Here is a 14,102-nt window from a genome sequence, read left to right as displayed (position 1 = left end):
TGCGGACACAGTGTAAAATGACAGAAATCACAATTCCGCAATGAAGAAAATCCGTAACTCACTTAACGTAATAAGCTGTAGAATAGGCTAATACGCGCCATACATAACAACATACTAGCCACTTCGAAACAAAACCAGATATTTGAATGTTGTTTAATCACTTAAAACAAACTCTTGAAGAACAAATTTGATTTGTAACAGCAGTAGAACAGGCTGAATTTAGGAAAGGATGTATTACTAATGATAACTGCAGAGTAAGCGACACTTTTTCTTCTCTTGAAATGTGAATGGGCTTGTTATATCACCCAGTTTAATACGACTTGTAATAAATCACACTGAAACACTCATATATACCAAATTACAACTGTGGGGAGAGTTGTAGTTTAACATATCCGTAATGTCTACAACTGTAGAATGGGACACTTATTGAAAAGAGCACTGGCAGCACTGGGTACAATGTTACGCTATGGCTGGCTCAAAGAGAATGTTTAAGAGGAGAGAGGAGTCTCTCCGGGTGAAAACAAGAACTTGAAAGGAAGTCCATAGGTCTTAACGTATGTGGACAGCCATGGAAGGAGGGATCAACTGGCTGAACTTTACGATCCAATTCTTCGTACACTAACGGAAATAAAATCTTACGGTTTTTATAATATGTCGTGAACGGCGGCTCACGACACGCCTTCCGCGTATTAACGAGAGAGCGAACGGGTTCGAATGGGATTCGAATCCGCGAACTACAGGGTAGAAAGCCTGTGATTTAAAAGTAGCAGGCATATGAACGCATGTATATATGAAGAGAAATGATAGGAGAGTTTGTGTATATTCATAACTCATAATTCATAAATGACAGTATTAATAATAAGAGAAATAACAGAATATTTCAAAGAAGGATTTAGAATATTCGATGTTGCTTTGGGAGCTCGTAAGCCAAGAGCTTTGTGTCTCAATATTGTGGAACTTTGTGTAAGTCAAATGCGCACTTCTTTTGGGTTAGAAATATACAGAGTCACGTGTAAGAGACGTAGAAACAGCTTCCAAATGTTCTAGAACAATGTGTGTAATGCAACGTGACAGGGTGATTCCGTGCGCAACAACCAATCGGAGAACAGTGCAGTTGTGACGTGAACTAGTGACTTGTGGTGGTGGTATATGAATCAGTAGGATGATTCGAGAAAGAATAGAAGAAACCATATAACTGGGTAACTTGTAAACAACAGGGCTTTTTGACTCACGACACTCGAAGAAGGCTTTTTGACTGTGATCCCTCGAAGAAGACTTTTGGACTAGCAGACCTCAAAGGAGGCTTTTCGACGGTAGGCAGTATCGCGCAGAAGAGTGAATAGTTAATTAGGGAGAACTGTTGGAGTACTGGTAGACTTAGCATTCAGTCGCAGACGCAGTAAAGTGATAGTAAGATAGAAGGGTATCAGGCTCTTGAACTGAGTGTGACTTGTTGCTGAACAATCACAACGATTCTCCACACCGATTGTCAAAGTAGGTGTTGGAATATAAGCTTATAGACTAGCAGCTTAATTGTAATTGGGATAATTCACGTCGCCGCGAAGATTAACGAGTTCGAGGGATACCTACGCAGAAGAGGAGAAGACAAGAAGAGAAGAGTGAAGACGTCAGCTGTACAAGAATCAACTATACTCCGTAGTTAAGTATTCAACAGTAAATATATGCATTATAAGTATTCTTGTGTGTACTAGGAACAAGACTTAAAGACATTCTCATAGATCTGAAGTTGAGAAGGGATTGAGAGTAAATTGTGTCAGAGATTTTATATTGTATGTATTATTGTATATACTGATGTGTCAATATCCTGGGTGTAGAATATAATTAGTGTTTAAACTTTGCCAATCTGACTATACGCTCCCAGAACTCCGAACCCAAGTCCTCAGCCTGTTGTACATCCCTTAGGGTCACGACAAATATATACATGCATTATCATTATAGTCCGCTATGCCTTTCAGCGTTCAATCTGAAAGCCTCTGTGAGTTTACCAAAATGGCACGTCACGAAAATCCTCTATTTGCAACTAGTGCCGTGGCCTCATTTAGTTCTATACTTCGTATCTTTCAACCGTTAGAAACTGAGTCAACCCATTGTCATCTTGGTCCCCTTCTACTCCTCTTACCCTCCGTAATATAGACTTTTATTCTCGTAGGTAACCTATCCTCCTCCATTCGTCGCACATCTCCCCGCCACCGAAGACGGTTTACTTAGCCTTTCTGCTTGTTCCGAGTACTCTCCTGCCATTGTTCCCACCTATTTGTAAAAGCATTAATTCTCGCTACTTTCATGTCTGTTTCTTCTAACTCATGAATAAGATATCCTGAGACAACACGGCTTCCGCTCTCGTGAAACAAAGATGGTCTGGAAACACACCGATGTAAAGACAGTTTCGTCCGGGAGCTGACGTCCTTCTTACAGAACACTCTTTATCGCAGCTGCCAGCTCACTGCATTAGCTTTAATACACCAAATACAGTGGAGACGATACGCGACACTCTGCGAAATATCGAGGGACAGCGATTTGAGCTCCCTCTAGCGGGGTGACCTGAAAGCTACTGAATCTGTCATAAGAGCACGTGTATTTGTTTGTGATGTTTTTGGCGTCATTTATGCGTTTGCATTAAGTTGACATATGTAAGTAGTAGTATGTGTCATTCCTTTCTATCTCCTCTCAATATGAGTTGAAAGATATCTGCTGTGTTTGGCTGCAATAACCATGAAGTGCAGAAGGATTCGCGGTCTTTCTTCCGTTTCCCTCGTGACAAGAAAATGTAAGTAAATATTGTGTTTGCATATATATTCTTCCGGTTACAAAGAGATTTTTATAGTACTTCCTAAACTTGTGACCTGCGCGACCCACATTTGAATTGGCTAAAAAATATAATAAGCTTATTTTATTATATAGTGCAGCAGTTAATCTTCAATACCGATGTGTTGTTGTAAGTGTGATCTGTGGGCTTGATTTAATTCAGGAAAATACATATGTACATGCGTGTGGCTAGTTGTGTTCCAAGTTAACCCATTTGGAATGCCGTAATGCGTTGTGAAGCACTGAAGAAAATATGCATGATTTATGAAATGTACATATTTTTTGAAACAGTATGAAGATGCAAGTTTGATTTACACTAATGAAATGGCATTGTGGCAAGTCTTGCTTATAGGGAAAATTTGAATATTTTTGAGGCTAAATTTATAGATTTTCTTTCTGTTAGTAGGCTTCAAGTTAAAAGGAAAATTCTCCAACTCTTAAATGTAAATTAATTGAATCATGTGTGTAAGGAATGTGCCGATACTTTTGTTGACAAGCGTTTTAATGTGATCATACTATGCTTTGAAATGAGATAAACGACAAATATAGCCGTGAACGTTCAGGCAGGTATGCTAAAGCTTAAAAGTAATGCACAAATAAAAGATCAAGCCCTTTCACAGCAGTCCATTTCACATCTTGATTATATGTCTAATTTCAGTCCTTATATAATAACCTATTAAATAATTCTACATTCATTTATCCAGAATTGCTATAGCAACTTTGAAGTCAATATCTTAGTAACACTTTCTTTCAGGACTTAATTTATTTGTCCATTTCGTATACACATTTCCATTGATATTTGAATTAAGCGCGAATTTTCAGGTCACGCCACTAGTAGCGCCACTTGCGACTTGTCTCCCATTTAAACAAGGCTAAATCCGGAAGTATCGCGTAATGCCTCTGCTGTATTTGACTATACCTTGATTCAGTCTCACTTACTATATTACCATCCAGGGGGAATAATAACAATAAGTTAATTTATTAATTTTACCACCTAATCAATACAATAAGTCTTGTCTTTGATGATATTCATTGACATGTAATCCTGGGAGAACACATAACAAAAATACTTAAACTTATCTACCTTTTCCAGCTTTGTATCACCAATCTGACATTCAATTCTGTTGACTTGCTTACCTACCGACATCAATTTAATCTTTGAGAGACTAATTGTTATTCCATACTCATTGCACCTATTTTCAAGATCCAAGACATTAGACTTCAGGCTTTCGGCACAATCTGCCATTAAGACGAAGTCGTCAGCAGTGGCCAGACTGCTTACTATATTTCCACCTAACTGAATCACTCCCTGCCAAATTATACCTTTCAGCAGATGATCCACGTAAACTACGAAGAGCAAAGGTGAAAGATTACAGCCTTGTCTAATCCCTGTAAGTATCCTGAACCAAGAACTCATTCTATCATCAATTCTCACTGCAGCCCAATTGTCATCATGAATACCTTTGATTAATTTTAATAATCTACCCTTAATATCATACCCCCTCCCCCCAGTATGGTGAAAAACACTTCCCCCGGTACCCTGTCATATGCTTTTTCTAGATCTACGAAACATAAAAACAACTGTCCATTCATATCGTAACATTTTACATTTACCTGGCGCGTACTGAACATCGGATCTTGACAGCCCCTCCGTGCTCTCTAACGACACTGGTTTTCATCCAACTTCCTCTCTACCACTGATCGTACCCTCCCTTCCAAGATGCCAGTAAATACTTTGCCTGGCATACTAATCAATGAGATACCTCGATAGTTGTTGCAATCCTTCCTGTTCCCTTGGTTTTAGATAGGTGTAATCACTGCTTTTGATCAATCTGAAGGTACCTTACCAACACTCTTTTCTAATCTTACTACTCTATGAAGCCATTTAATCCCTGCATTCCCACTATACTTCACCATTGTGCCGAACCAAGCCTGCCTTGGTGGTGCACTTCCTTTATTCCTACTTCTCCTTGACTGTCGTTGTCGCCATTAGCGATAACATTACCCGAATGTGGCGTGAAACTTATAGTTTCTCATTGAAGATGGCGCTCTTGCCATCTGTTTTTATACACAGTCTCTTTGACACAGTCTGTCTCTCGCTCTCCGAGTGTTAAGTTGGTCTGCTCGCGATGCCAACAATGGTCGGAACTTAATATGTGCTTCTTGATCTGCGAATTGCTATTATCGTGGATTTACTTGTTTCAAGGCTCGGCTCTCTGCTTGAAGTTATTATTTTGATTGAGGTATATATTTCGAGATTCCTGATTGCTGCTCCCAGGTATTCATTCATTTTATTTCATTTTCATGCCAGTTACAAAAACTGTTCTGTGTGATTGTATTTCGGTAGTCTTATCACCTGTCTTTGCAGGCTCTTAATTACTTCATTTTATGTGTGTGTTTTAATTTTTTCTTTCTTTGTGTGCACACGCGTGGAAACGGAGAGTGGTATTTACCTATCTGTTTGTTTGCGCCTGTGTGTGTGTGTGGGTTTTGAGACCATGCATTTTTGTTTACTCATCATTTGAAATCATGGCTGAGCATTGGTGTATTGTGTGATTTGACGCTACGGGGTTTCATCCATGTTTGTCCACGTGAGGCAATTTGGATGTCCCGTGTAGCGGGTCGACGAGTGTTGTGATTGCTACGATTATATTTGGATCAGCCTTGCCTATATTTTGCGGCGGTCCAGCATTGTATCTGCGGTGTTCGAACCATGCTCGTGAGCACATGATATTCTTCGCTATTCTGTGCGATAGTATACGTCGCGTGCCTTTACACTCCGGCCTGATCTGGGTCGATTTTATATTGGGTCTCTCTTCTTGTTCATACGTGTGTGTGTGTGTGTGTGTGTGTGTGTGTGTGTGCGTGTGTGTGTGTGTGTGTGTGTGTGTGTGTGTGTGTGTGTGCGCGCGCGCGAGCCTGTGCTGTCTGCTTGTGTACGGTCTATAGTACTCTCCGTATCTCGTAATTTCAATTTTAATTTTTCTTTATTTTATTTTACTTTCGTTTTAGTTGGCCGATTTGGGCCATGTGTAGTGTGCTATTTTATATTTCTAAGCCGTTATTTGGTCCATTGTCGGCGATTAGTTTTTGTTTTTGTAACTGTGGCAACACCTTCTTCTCCTTCGCTTCTGCTCCTTTTGGGAGGCTGTGCTTAGCTTTTGTTAGGACGCGCTGGCATCGAATGGACACTCGCTTGGAGCGCGGATGCAAACTGTGATATGTGCGCGGCCCGTAGTACCGCGACTTATTATTCCTTTAGTGGTTCCATTTTCTGATTCCTTCGATGATGTGTTTCACGTCACATTATTCTTCTCAAACGAATTTGTAAATTCTATGTAGTCATACGTAGGTGTGTTGTGCGATTGTGTGTACTGTCGGCGTGTTACACGAAACTTACTATGTCATTGAACGGGATACTGCTTGATGTTTCAATTTTCTACAGTTATGTAAGTAACTTTTAATGCAGCCTCACATTTCTGTTTTCATTCTAATATTATGTGTGTTTATAATAAACCCAAGTTTCCTTGATCCATTCTTTTATTCATGGGGGTTACGGGTTCATGCCTTTCTGTCCTTTCGCTCCCGTTTGTCTACGCACGGATCCAGCTCCGAGCTGTTTTAGCTCGTTCCAGTCCATCCACGGCAATTTACGAAGAGAGGTAAGCGAGGTAAGTATCTGCGCGCATATGTCGTGTACTGTGTTGATGTGAAACGGTAGCAGGGTATGGGGGTGGTGGAAGTGTCACAATTCATCTCAGCGATCCTCAAAACTATGGATTAGACACAGATATCGGTCGTGTTCGTTTAATGTTAACATTTCAGCTCTACTTTAGAGGCTAGGGTCCTCTTACCCCAAAGGTATTTATTTCAGACAGTAGGTCCAATTTTGGTCGAGAATTATGTTGGATTATACACATATACATACATTATCTCGGTCATTTTTGAAATTTTGTTTTTCACTTCTTCTCTCCGCTATGCCAAAAGAGGCAGAACTTGGACTTCTAAAAAAATTCGGAGCGTTACTTTTCATCTAAGCGACCCCAAAAAGATTGGATTCGACACTATTTTCGATTATTTCTACATCTCACCCCCTCGTGGGTGTGCCAGCATTGTCATACCTCCACGCACTTTGTCTCCTGATAATAAGTCATAAGTGACTAAGTTTGTTTGAAATCGCTCCCGTAGTCCCGGAAAGTATCGATTCAACACTCATATTGTTATATTTCGTCCCCTTGTCTAAGTATCTTTTTCTAGATAGTAGGTAATATTTGTACCAAGTTCAGCTGACAATTATATTGGAACGTACACACACACATCCTTAAACTCGGTCATTTGGATATTTTCTTTTCTTCACTTCTTCTCACCCGCCTGCCAATTGGGGATCAATTTGGACTTAAACGACAACCGGAGTGTCACTATTCATTTCAGCGACCCCGAGAACAATTTTGATGTGACCCCATTTTCGATTACTTTTATATCCCACCCTTTCCAGCCCCTACCCCTGGGGGTGCTAATTTGTCATAACCCCACGCAATTTATCACCTGGTAGTAACTCATAAGTGTACCAGCTTTTTTTAATCGCTCCAGTAGTCCGGAAAAGTATTATTGTTCGCTTTTAGTTACGTATATAAATCACCCCTCCTCTAGAGGTTCCAGGGGTGTCTTATCGTAAACAGTACTTTCTCCAGATAGTAATTCATACTTGTATCAATTTTGGTTGATAGCTACACTGTAACATACATAGGCTACGGAACATCCATTACTTCAGTCATTTTTGAAAATTTCTCTTTTACCCCTTATCCCCCTATGCCAAAGGGGGATTAAATATGATTTATAAAAAAATCCGGAGTGTCATTATTAATCTCAGGAACCCCGAAATTATGGATTCGAAACTATTTTCGTTTATTTTTACTTAACACTTCCCCCGCGCCCCAAACCCCAAAGGGGACTGAACTTTGACATATAAAATATTCGGAGTGAGACGAATTATCTCAGTGCCTACGAAAACTACCGATTCGACACTATTTTAGATTACTTTGTATATCACTCTCCCCTCTTCCACCACCTCGAAGGGGGTGAACTTGTCTTTTAAAAAATCCGGAGTATGACTATTCACCTCAGTGACACCAAAACCTATGGTTTCGACAATATTTTCGATCATGTTTATATCGCACTCCCCCATAATCCCCACCATATAGGGGGATGATCATGGACTCATAAAAAATTCGGAGTGCCACAATTCACCTCAGCGACCCCGAAAACTATGGAATTCGATACTATTTTCGATTAATATTTATATCTCAAATCCCCTCATCCCCCATCATAAAGGGGCCTGAATTTGGACTTTAAAAAGTCGGAGTGCCACTAATCATCTGAGCGACCACGAAAACGTTGGACTCTACACTATTTTCGGTTATTTTTGTATAGCTATCCTCCCTCGCCCCCCCCCCCGCCCCCGAAGGGGCTGAACTTGGTTTAAAAAATTCTGGTATGTCACTTTTCATATCAGCGACCCCGACAAGTATGGATTCGACAATACTTTCGATGATTTTTACATCTCTACCCCTCTCCACCACCACCCGTAAGGTGATTTTTTTCATGATACTAAAAATCCGGAGTGTCGCTATTCATCTCAGCGACACAGAAAAATATGGCTTCAACACTACTTTCAAATATTTTTATATCTCACCCCCTCGCCCCACCGCCCCTAATGTGTACCTGGGATGTCTTAACCCCACGTGGTTTGTCTCATTACACTAAAAAACCGGAGTGCCGCTATTCATCTCAGCTACCCCGAAAAATGTGGATTCGTCACTATTTTCGACTATCTTTATATACCACTCCTCCCTCGCCTCTACCCAAAGGGGGCTGACCTTGGAATTTAAACAAATCCGGAGTCTCACTATTCATCTCAGCCACCCCAAAATGTATGGATTCGACACAGTTTTGGATTATTTTTATATATCATTCCCCCATCGTTCCCCCACCCAGAACGGGGCAAAAATTGGACATATTCACACCAGGCAAATGCTGGGGCTGTACCTTAATTAAGGCCACGGCCGCTTCCTTCCAATTCCTAGGCCTTTCATCTTCCATCGTCGCCAAAAGACCTATCTGTGTCGGTGCGACGTAAAGCTAATAGCAAGAAAAAAATTGGACATTAAAAATTTTCGTAGTGTCATTATTCATCTCAGCGACTGCGAAAAGTATGGATTCAACACTACCTTCGATGATTATTATATCTCACCCCCTCGCCCCCTACCCCTAATGGTAGCTGGAGTGTCTAACCCCCACGTGGTTTGTCTCATGATACTAAAAATTCGGAGTGCCGCTATTCATCTCAGTGACCCCAAAAAATGTGGATTCGACATTATTTTCGACTATTTTTTTGTATCATTCCCCCCTCGCCCTAACCCCAAAGGAGCTGAATTTGGACTTATGAAATATCCGGAGTCTCACTATTCATCTCAGCGACCCCTAAAACAATGGATTTGACACTATTTTTGATTATTTTTATATCACTCCCCCATCGCCCCCACCCCGAAGGGGGCTAAACTTGGACATTAAAAAATTCTGGAGTGTCACTATTCATCTCAGCGACCACGAAAAGTATGAATTTGACACTATTTTCGAATATTTTATAAGTCATCCCCTCGCCCCCCACCCCTAAGGGTACTTCGGATGTCCTACCCCCACGCGGTTTGTCAAATAAATCCGGAGTGTCACTATTCATCTCAGCGAGCCCTAAAACTATGGATTTGACACTATTTTTTATTATTTTTATATCACTCCCCATCGAAAAGGATGGATTCTGATACTAAGTCATAAGTGTACCAAGTTTGGTCTAAATCGCTCCAGTGGTTTAGGAGGAGATATAATACATACATACATACATACATGCATACATTACAACGAAATGTATATATATAGATGTATCCTATTTATGACATAGTGTGCATTTTATTATAAACACAATTTTCACGTTGGAGAAACGAAGATCAGAATGAAGTTCTACGTTTTGATCGCCCTACTGAATCACTGCAAGTTTGTGCTACAAGAGAAGTGAAACATTCCGGTAAATCTTACAATCTTAGTTTCAAACGATCGTTGTTTAAGGAATTTCCATGGTTGTGCTCCTCTCCAGTTCTACAGAAGTTATTTTGTTGGGCCTGCTTGCCTTTTATCAATAAAAATAACGTTTGGAATAAAGAAGGATTTTCAGCCCTTTTGAACATAACACGTTTTTTACATAAGCACTCAGACTCTGCATAACATAAAATACGGCAGCTAGATTTCAAGACATTGGAAACAAACCAAAATACGATCTCTGATGTCCTGAAGGAAAATGTCAGACTGTATATTGTAATTGTACAGTTCAGTGAAAATGTACATTTAAATAGGCTTTTCCTTCAGTTGGTAATTGATGCAGTGCTCTATTTAAGTAAGCAAGAACTAGCTTTTCGTGGACATGACGAAACATTAAATTCAATAAATCGTGGTCACGTGCTGGATCCTCCGCCAGTCACAGGTACGAGTACAAAACAACACGTAGTTCCTAAATCTTGTCCTCCTCTGTGGTGTAGTGGTTAGTGTGATTAGCTGCCACCCCGGAGGCCCGGATTCGATTCCCGGCTCTGCCACGAAATTTGAAAAGTGGTACGAGAGCTGGAACGGGGTCCAGTCAGCCTCGGGAGATCAACTGAGTGGAGGTGGGCTCGATTCCCACCTCATCCATCCTGGAAGTGGTTTTCCGTGGTTTCCCACTTCTCCTCCAGGCAAATGCCGCGATGGTAGCTAACTTAAGGCCACGGCCGCTTCCTTCCCTCTTCCTTGTCTATCCCTTCCAATCTTCCCATCCCCCACCAAGGCCCCTGTTCAGCATAGCAGGTGAGGCCGCCTGGCTGAGGTACTGGTCATCCCCCAGTTGTATCCCCCGACCCAGATTCTGAAGCTTCAGGACACTGTCCTTGAGGCGGTAGAGGTGGAATCCCTCGCTGAGTCCGAGGGAAAAACTAACCCTAAATCTGTCGCTCGAAACCGAACGGGTAAAGGCTCTTCACCATACTTTACAGCCACGAGCCGCCACTGATACTGTGCATCATATATTTATCATACTGTACGTCGTGCATTTGCTCATTAAATATTCCACGAACCTCATACTTTATCTTTATCAGAACGTCGAACATTTTAGTCAGTGAACTGGAAGCGTGGTTCATGTTCCACCACGCCATCGCGAAGCACTGTTTCTCTTGCATTCCGAGACGGAAGTGCGCCGTATATCGACACACTGCTTCCAAGAAATGAGCTGTGTCCTATGAATGTTTCGAAACATTCAGCAGTGACAGTTACGCCATGTCTATTTTTAAAACAGTGTTTAAGCCACACGAGCGGAATAATTCAGGCTTATCGCATTCTACGTTGTAGAGATATATTCACAATATAGAACTAGCAATGATTCATCCTCTTATTCTTCTACAACATCCTCATCGGATGGCGGCTGTCATCCAGGCGATCTGATTCTTGTTCTCAGCAAGTCAGAAAAGCGTGGGGGTACCAAGTCCATACCATTCTCATGGAATCCATAGCCAATATTTATTCCTTCTTCCCCTTCACCTCTTCCCTTAAGGTGTATCTTTAGGATTAACTCAAGGAGGTAATTTACTTATTTGTGTCAGGCGCATAACTCAGTAAAAGTTACAAGAAAGATGATACACATTACAGTGGTGCTGCCTAGTGCCAGATACGAGCACTAGTATCAGCACTAGTCTGATTAAAGACTTCCACATCGTACCAGACTCTTCGTATTAACGGAGCGACTTCTATTCAAGTTTCACAAGTTCCAGGTGATATGGATGAGCAGCCCCACCTAATCATGTCAAAGCATTGTGAGAGAGGACATTTCCCTCGGTGTTGGTGCATTGATACTTGCAAAGAGTGGCATCAGATACTCAGGTGTATCAATGAGTTCCAGTACTTTTCCCAATCACTTCACCTGCAACATTAAAGATGCTTCTTTATTCCTCACGTGAAAAGCATGTGTCTGGGTGTTTGATGGATTTGGTTTGAAATTATTATTCTCTAAACGTATAAACCACTACACTAGTTCATAATTTCGAATGCCATGACCAAAGTACTCTACTTCCTGATATTGTACATGAATACTGTATCCCCACATCTCGAAGGATGGTGTTCAGACCTCATACAGGACATACACAACACCGAAGTAAACAGGGGCGAAGAAAATGAAGTCCCTGTGAAAGAGGATTTAAATCATTCTCTTGAAAGCAGTTCTTGGAACCTAAATTCGACAGGGCTGCTCACGCTGTGATCAACTACGCAGGTGAGAGACCTAAAGCGCTGGACTTGCTTCAGTGATGTGCCAGCTACGTCAAGTTCATAGGTTGAATTGCATGTTTTCTTACGATCATTAAATTAGTCTTTTTCGTATTTAAACGCAGAACTGTGTTTGACCACACAGTACGCTAATTTCTGTGGACCTTGAGCACTTACTACAAACAGAAAAGTATCATCTGCATATGGCAGATTATTTATTACGATTCCATTCATAATGCAGATATCCTGTTACCCTTGCAGTGCTACACAGAAAACACCCTTTCACAGCAGTTATTGAAGAGGAGTGGAGTTATAACACAGCCTTGCCTTATCCCTTGCTTTATTTCAATATCACAGGTGTTAGTGTTATCAACCTTAACAGATGAGGACTGATTTTAATACAGGTTGCCAATGGTTCGTTTGTCTTTTCTATCCAGACAAATATCATATAGTATAGTCAATTTACCACGTAAACAAAAACGTCTGAGGACAACAGGGAATAAAGCAACACCAAAATGAATGAGTCTGTTCTGCAAGGAAACATCCTGCCTTTCATGAACAGTGATAACTTGATCGTGACCAATGGTTTCTAGTTTAATGTGGAATCCGAACCAGAGGATGTCTTCTTCATCTCTTAACTCCCATATTCCGTGGCCGCAACTCCAAACGCAGCCAGCTCAGCGACAATGATACTAGGCTATCATGCCCCCTGATCTTTATCGTCAGATTAGGTCAGCAATATTCTTATGATAGGAACATCGGTCCTGATCGAAATGGACCTGTACTTAACGTCGAACTTCGATGCCATCATCTAAGGTACCATTTGGATGGTCCACTGACAGAGAACACTAGCAAGTGAGATGTGGAGCCACAGACAAGAGATTAAAAGAATTTAGAGTTTTGGGTAAATGTGTTGTAAGGAAGACATTTTAATATGTCCTTGGTGATGCGGGTCGTCACTTCACCACTGCCCGCTCCTAATGCTAGAGAGCTTCCTGAACTCTTTGAGACTGTCGTTTAGTCTTTCAAGGACGGTATCTTCGCTGTATGCCGTGGTCAAATTGCGTTAGTAGCTGCCAATGTTTCGCCGGAAACTGAGCGAGGCATTCTCAGGAATCCACTCTGTATGAAGGTCTGTAGTGGCATCCAGTAAATGGAAGAGCAATCAGAAGCGGCAAGAAATTTCTCTGAAAGGAAACATAAAACACTTTGTTGGTGTAGCTCTGAAGATGTAGCAAAATGAAACTGCCGTGAAAGTGCGAAACTGGCAACGCTTGTGGCCGTCGAGTGTAATGGGCGTGTTCCTACAAGCTGTGGCTCAGCTTACCTCACTTGTCCGTTATGTATAACACAGGAAGGACTGTTTACAACTCGGCCATGTGTAGATATTTCAAACTGCACTGAACATACAACAGCCACACCCAGAAATCTCCTGAGCTGTATAGTGATTAACTTCCTCATGACGGAACTACAACGTGTGTACCAATCAGCCAAGTCTACTCCAACAATTCGATGTAAAAATAAATTAAAAGTTCAAAAATTCATCCTCTGACCAGAATTCAAATCTTGATTGTGAATAATGAATGGATAAAACGAATGTAAGATAATCAGCGGATATAAATCACAATACTCAAAATTAAAAATTCCAAAATCAATCCTCAGACTAGTATTAAAAAGCACGACGATGAACAGCGATTATGAACATAAAACAGTCAGCGGAAGGGATACGCAATGGCCCACCTTATAACAATGGTATGTACTGACCACGGGGCTGCTTCCAAAGCACAACCCTGAATCAATGAATTTTTTTTGTCTAAAAAGGTAAAATCCAGGTCAACGGCCCCTCATAAATATACGTATTGCTAGTAAGCAGAACCAAGATATTTCTCACGTAGCGGTACTAATTATAAGTAACGTAGACTCACGGTGTTTTTAAACAT

The sequence above is a fragment of the Anabrus simplex genome, chromosome X (genome assembly GCF_040414725.1).
Source record: "Anabrus simplex isolate iqAnaSimp1 chromosome X, ASM4041472v1, whole genome shotgun sequence".
In the NCBI taxonomy this organism is placed as follows: Eukaryota; Metazoa; Arthropoda; class Insecta; order Orthoptera; family Tettigoniidae; genus Anabrus; species Anabrus simplex.
This window is presented reverse-complemented; position numbering follows the sequence as displayed.